Source organism: Cornus florida, unplaced genomic scaffold, assembly GCF_030987335.1.
Source record: "Cornus florida cultivar Cherokee Brave unplaced genomic scaffold, ASM3098733v1 CherokeeBrave_3.0.0_Hap2_Chr05, whole genome shotgun sequence".
Lineage (NCBI taxonomy): Eukaryota > Viridiplantae > Streptophyta > Magnoliopsida > Cornales > Cornaceae > Cornus > Cornus florida.
The window spans coordinates 67789167-67796900 of NW_026775575.1; the positions used below are offsets into that span (position 1 = coordinate 67789167).

General features: G+C 36.9%; 1 pseudogene; it reads left to right on the forward strand.

Annotated features, from left to right (window-relative positions):
• Positions 1-5519: 5519 nt before the first annotated feature.
• On the forward strand, positions 5520-5618 carry LOC132310646 (small nucleolar RNA R71; annotated as a pseudogene).
• Positions 5619-7734: the final 2116 nt, after the last annotated feature.

A 7734-nucleotide genomic window follows, 5' to 3' on the forward strand; every position in this document is an offset into this window, starting at 1 on the left:
TGAATTCTTATACTTAATTCGGTCAATTATTTGGAATCATATATTGGATTATAATTGCTGAATTCTTATATTAAATTTGGCCAATTATTTTGAATTATGTATTGGATTTTAATTGCTGAATTCTCACATTAAAATTCTGTCAATTATCTGGGTTTGGTTTTGCATTGTAAATTACTTGCTTATCATTTGAATGTTGTAATTTACATGGATATGGAGGATTGTATGCACCGGTATGGGATGGTGGCATACTCGGTATGTTTTAGCTCAAAATGCTAATTCCTACCTGATGGATTTTAATTGGTGAACAGCTTTGCCTGTTCTATCAATTATATGGATTTTATGGATTGTATGTACCGGTATGGGACGGTGACATACTAGGGACAGACTGATTCAAAATACTTAGTCCTACCTATTTTGGGAAGAAGGGTACGAATTATAAAAACATAATTCTCCTTATATTTAAGTCTGTGCAGTTGAATAAACTGAACGACTTACTGGATCTCTTATATAAGTCTGTGCAGCTGAATAAGCTGAACGATTTATTGGAGTTCCTATGGATGGATTTGAATGGACTTTAAATATATGGTTATGGTACCACGAGATGAGCTTGAGTCTCAGACTCGTTGGTTAGGACGTGTATATGCAGTGGATGCGTAGCTAGCTATAGTAGGTTGAGGTGTACCCTGTTAGGTCTAGGTACTCATGCCCACCTTTGGGTGCGTTTTCGCATGTTGCCTTCTATTCAGGTTGAGACACCTATTGTAGTTCAGTGAATGTCCCATAGTGTGGATATATATATGTATGGACTAGATAGATATTGTGAGGTATCTACGGTGTATCTGCGTATTGGGTCACTGTATGGATTGCAGCTAGATTAGAACTTGCTCGTGGGCCTGACCCACTCTTCTATTATTCTTTACAGGTGTTCGTCAGTTCCAGGCTGCAGAGCTTAATCGTGCTGAGCAGATATAGTTGTTCACTCCACCGATGACATTGGAATATATTTTGTGTTTAGACTTGGGTTTTGTTTCCAGTCTTTTGAGTTCAGTGGGTTATTTTAGGGGTCCACTGGATGGATTCCCAAGTTGTATAAATTGGAGAACGATATGTGTTCGTGGTGAATCAGTTGTATCTGAAATATCTTATTTATCAATAGAGTTATTTATTCTAAGGTTTTCAAATATTGGATTACTCTTTTAGTTTTCATTTCAGCAAATTTTATTTATCTCTTTGATATTTATTCTGTGTTCAATTATTGCTAATTGGTTTGATATCCTCGGGTAATCGGGCATGGGCCTGGCCAACCCGCATCCGAAAATCTGGGGGTATCACAAAGATTGACTCATGCGCCACTCAAAGGCGCAAGTATCTACGTAATGGCTGGTCTAACTCCTTGGCTAGCTGAGCTGGCAGTAGTGGTGGAGATGGTATGTGCTCGGCCTCAGCGTCACCGTGTGAAGGAGGTGCTCCGTCTGAAGACTGTAGGCGGCTGTTAACTGGAGACTGAGGTGGAATGGGCTCCTGGGCATGAGATGGACCCACCTCATCATCCAAACTCGGCTAGCCCCTGTGGTGATAGTGTCTGCGGGCTACAGTCTTGACCCTAGCCATGGTCTGCAAAATAAAAGGAAAAACTTGCAAAGAAAGTCAGTGCTGATATAAAGAATTAAAGTACAGTTCATAGAATTATGAAAGTCAAAGAGGATAGACAAAACAGATAGGGAACATGAATCTATTTAAGTGACAAGGAATAAGTGACATGATGTGAAACATTAGAGACAGTATAAGTATGGAATGCATCCAATGTAGAAAACACAGGCATTGGGCATATATGAGATGGCATGAAACACAAGAGATGGTGTGTGAGATGTGTGAAACAAATCTGTGAAGTTCGATCGATCACAAAAATGTGAGATCGATTCAAGTTTGATCGATCAAGAATGAGTGAGAACGATTTGTTACAGATCGATCAAATAAAAAGTTCGATCAATCGAACTGTAAAGTGAAATTCAAAAAGTCATAAATCTGTGACGTGGATGGCACGGAGCCTTCACGAACATGGTCGTGGGCCCATCAACACAAAAAATCATTAATCCTAATCACTTTATAAGGCTCATACTCCCAAAAATTAAAACAAATCTCAAAATTTATACAACCATATATACATATATATACACATATATACAAAGAGCTTCAAACTTCATCAATGGAGATTTTCAGCCTCAAAATAGCTTAGATCTAGCATTTAGAACATGCGTGGAACAAAATGAAGCTTGAGATCACAAGAGGGAGGTTTGGATCTTACCGGAGTGAAGAGAGAAGTGGAGATACAAAGGGAGGTGAGATGTGAGTTAAGATCCGAGAGGAGAAAGAGTGATTCGACACCTGGGATGCTCGCCGGAGTCTCGCCAGAGATGGGGAAGAGTTGGGATGTAGCGGTGAAGAGGGAACGAGGGTCTGAAATCGATTCAAGTTGAATCGATTGAATGACCTTGAATCGATTTTAAAAACATTTCCTTGCCAGTTTGATCGATCGAACTGACATCGATCTCTCCTCTTAAGTGACAAAGTATTTTTGTGATTTTTGAAAAAGTAAAATAAAAATAAAAATAAAATAAAAAGTAAAATATTTTTGGATTTTTTTAGGATTTTGGAAAAATATTTATTATTTATTTATTATTTATTTTTTTTTTGTTTTTATTATATATATATATATATATAAATATATTTTTGGAAAATAAAAATAATAAAATATACATATAAATATATATATTTTTTTGAATTTTTGAAATTTAAAACAAAGTCAAAATTGAAAAACAAAGAACAAAGATTGATCTTTCCAAGATCGATCACAGAATATATTCGATCGATCGAAAATGCATAGAATTGAAGAAATGTTCGATCGATGAGACAGTGAGGCTTTTGGATGTATGTTCAAAAATTTTCTAAGTGTTGGAACTGCAGATCGATCCAAGATGAAGTTGGATCGATCGAAGAAGTTTAGATCGATCTAGGAACAAGTTCAAACGATGAGACGGAGAGTTGAAATATGCAGGTTTTTTTCAAACCATTGGACAGAGAGTGATTTGGATGTAGGTTTGATGCAGGTGGGAAGTTTGATCGATCGAACTCATTTTGAGATCGATCGAACTTATGTAAAATGCTCAATTTCAATATAAAAGTGCATGTAATCCTAATCACAGTTCCTAGCAATGCATATGAAACCAAAGCCAATATCTAGACTTCGCAAGAAGTGAAATTAAAGATAGAAATAAGGGAGGAATAGGGTTTTGACACCCTACGAAATGTCTTGCTAGTCTTTAACGTTTCTAGCAAGACGTTTGACTCTTTTAGCCCGGATCAAACATCTTGTAGTGCATCCCCTTCTCAATGGGGTGATAAGTGCTTTGAACTCCACCCAACAAATGGTTATTTAAAGAACTTGTTGAATTAAGCTCAAAAGACGTTTTCGGTCCTTGGTCACGACAATCTTTGGGCTTCCACACCCTTTCAAAACAAGATTTTGAGACAACTTTCTTTGGTTTCAAGTTTGAAGATGGACTTTTTGAAACCTTGGTCTCACACAAAAACTCAATTCCTTTACTTTTAAGGTCATGACATTTCTCTACAACATTTACTTCTTCATGCTTGTCAAATGAATTGGGGGTTGGATTAAAAATATTCAACTTTACCTTCATGTGGCCAAATGAAATCTTCATTATCCCCGTCCTACAATTAATGCTGGCATTCACGGTTACCAAGAAAGGACGGCCAAGGATAACGGGAATTTGGCTCTTAGGATTTGGGACCGATTCTGTGTCAATGACAACGAAATCAATGGGAAAGAAGAATTTATCAATTTTAATCAATATGTCCTCAATGATACCCCTAGGCTTTTTGATTGATCGGTCGGCAAGTTATAAAACTACCAACGTCAGTTTCAAGTCTCCTAAGCCTAATTTGACATATAATGAGTATGGAAGAAGATTAACACTTGCTCCTAGGTTAAGAAGAGCCCGATTAATGATATGATCACCAATGATACATGAAGTGGTAGGTGAACCGGGGTCCTTAAACTTTGGAAGAGTGTTACGCTGCAAAATTGAGCATACTTGCTCGGTTAAAACCACTTTTCTAGGCGCTTGGCTTTTGTTCTTCCTCTTTTGGGTGCACAAGTCTTTTAAGAACTTGGCATAAGCCGAAATTTACTTGATTGCATCCAAAAGTGTAAGATTGACTTTCACTTGCCTAAACACGTCCATGATTTCATTTACTTTGGCCTTTTGCTTGTCATTTGAAATGGATCCTTTTAAGGCATCCGGAAATGGAGCTTTTGGTTCAAAAAATTTTTCAGAAATTTTCTTTGAAGTCTCTTCAACACAAGAAGTTTTCAAATCATTTTGCAAATCTTTCTTTTCAAAATCACTTTTCAAATCACTTTTCAACACATTCTCATTTGTATGGTCATGCACATGCAATGAAGGAGGAATATGATATGAAACGGGACGGGTGTCAACTTATGGTTGCACCAGCTCACTCTTTTCATTGGACATACCCACTTGGTTGTCCATAATCTTTTCACTTCTCAAGGTAGTCACTGCATTGACATGATCTATTCTGTGACCTTCCGATGAAGAATGAGTCTCCACAACACATTGTTGCTTTTGTGGGACATTCAAAGGCATTTTTCCTTTCTCTCTAGCATTCAAAGTACTAGCTATTTGCCCTACTTGGGTATCTAGCTTAGCAATAGATTGAGAGTGAAAATGAAGTAATTGTGTGTTTGCCTTTAAAGTGCCCAAAGCTGTCAAAACTTTCTTTTCAAAAGCGGGACTTCTAACATTTCCTTGAGAATATGATGGTTGATTAGGAAAATGAGAATTAGATAATTGGTTTCCTTGTGATTGGTATGATGATCTAAAATCTTGGGAACTTGCATTGGAGGTGGAATGTATTTTCCTTGAAAACCGCCTTGGGAAGGGTTTGAGCCTTCCCTTTGGTTTTTCCAAGAGAAATTCGATTGATTCCTCCAACTAGGATTGTAGCGATCGCCATAAGGATTGTTCCCTTGATTAGTAAAAACAGTATTTGCTTGTTCATGATGCTCACTTTGCACATGTCCATGGGGACAATTGGAAGTAGAATGTAAAACACTTGAATAAGTCATACATGTCTCATTAGATGCATGATGAGAATGGTTAGGGAAGGAAGATACTTGATTCGCCGAGCTTTGGTTGATCAAAAATTGATCAAACCTTTGAGATAATGATTTCATCTCAGCGGCAATTTCATTGGAGTGGTCAACTTAATATAAGCCAACACTCTTCCTACCACTAGAATTTCTACCATTCTTCAAAGATAAAGTACGATGCAAAGAATTTTCACTCATGCTCTCATAAAGATGCCACACGTCATCCTCATGCCTATCAATGTAAGAGCCACCCATGGAAGCATCAACCATGCCCTTGTAATTATCCGATAAGCTCTCAAAGAAATATTGAACTAATTACCATTTGGGTATGTCATGATGTGGACACTTCCTAAGTAATTCGTTAAAGCGTTCCCATGCCTCATGAAATGTTTCTCCATCCCCATTTGAAAATTCCCTTATTGAAGTTTTCATAGCATAGGTCTTAGAAACCGGATAGTACTTCTTCAAAAACTCTTGTTGCATTTCTGCCCAAAAAGTTATTGAAAAAGGCCTAAGATTGTTAAACCAATATTTTGCCTTGTCTTTAAGGGTGAATGGAAAAAGTTTAAGCCTTAAGACCTCTTCCGGCATATCTGTATATTTTACGGTGGAACATACTTCAAGAAACTCATCCAAATACTTGTAAGGTTCTTCACTTGGAAGTCCATGATATTTAGGAAGAATTTGAATGGTTTGTGGTTTGATTTCATAGTGGTGTACTCTAAATGGTGGCAATTAAATGCATGTGGGTACATTATATTCAGTAGGCACATAGTGATCTCTTAAAGGAAGGGGAGAATAACAATTGGAGGTCCAACATGGGTACCTTGATTGCCTTGAATGATGGGAGGTGGTGGAGCATAGATTGGCCTTGGCATTCCCAATGGAACTTGGCCTTGTTGTTGTAGTGGATTAACAAATGGCCTTGGCATGCTAATGGAACTTGCATGTTATCATGATGCACATTGGGGTGGAGGATACCTTGTTGGTCTATGACCAAGGTCCTCCACATGGTCCTCATTGTGTCCTTCCATTGATGAAATGGATTGACTAGAACTACCTCTTCCTCTAGAGTTTCGAACAATGGATTCAAGATGAAAATTTAAAGGGATAAGAGTGGGTCTCAATGATCTACGACCATGCATGCACAATGCAACACAACAAGCAATAACAATAATCAACAACCTTCACAACAAGTCAATAATCAACAAACCTCCTCCACATACAATGTTCCCATACTCCCATGCTTTAACAATATGCAAGAAAAGTAAATTGCCTCCACGTGGGCTCACGATTTATCTAAGAATTGAAATACAAGCCTCCACGCGAGCCGATGATTTAACTAAGGGTTTGAGTAAGAAAAAGCTCACAAAGATCCTTTAGCACTTCAACTTCAAATTTTTAGCTTTTAGCTTAGCAATTTTTTTATTTTATTTTATGATTTTAGCCTTTTTCCTTACTTGCTTAGCTCCTTTGCTTGAAATACTCCTTTACTCACCTTCTTAGCCTAATGCTCCTACTCAAACAAGAACATACACAATAAGTAACAAAAATTGAAAACAAAGTAAAGACACGATCAAAAGAGTACTAATTCCTAATTGATTCCACAAATACGACGTTGCCAATCAATCAATCCCCGGTAACGGCACCAAAAACTATGGTGTCTCTCCGTGCGTGCGCATAAAACAATGCACAAAACTTTGAATTTAGAAATCAGTGTCAAGTAGGCACCATAATTTAAATTTATAAACTGCTTAACACCTATACTATGTAGTATGAGTGAGAAAAGATCGTCCCAAGGGATTGAGGTGTCGTACTAGGTTGAGGAATCAAGATTAGGGTTAGTAGGTCGAATGATCAAAATAGTGGTTGGTTGGTTGAATTACACTAGATGCAAATTAAACTAAAGTAAACAATAATGCAATAAAGAGAACAAAAGAGAGAGAGATCTTGGAGTTTAGAGATTACCACTTAAGCATAGCTTTTCTACACCTTTAATGAACAATTAATGAGGGGAAAAACATGTATTGCAACAAGGTATGTGTGTGTGGTTGTTCCAATAAGTATAGATGACAAATTAAGCATATATTGTCTAAACAACAAGGTGGATAGCACAACATATCAAATTAAGCCATTAATCCTTTCTTTAAGCTCACAATCCAAACACATCACAAGGTTAGAGATATATGTTACTTGCTTTCATAAGTATGGAACATCAACGACAAGCATGGATTGTCCTTCCATTTAACAACTACACTACTACTAAGTTAATGACATAAAATTAAACTAATTAAACTAAGGGAGAGGTACAATCTATCAAGAAATGAGTATGAACCATCAAATAAACCACAAGAACATGCCATTAAGCATTATGTCTTGATAATCTCTAAATCTATAGCATCAATACACATAGACATGCATCGATAACACAAGAAATAGAGACAAACACATGAACATCTATTCTAGCATACATAGACATATGGATAGAATGAAATCATTAATTGGAAGCATTAAACCACATAAATCATTGAATAAACAAGATC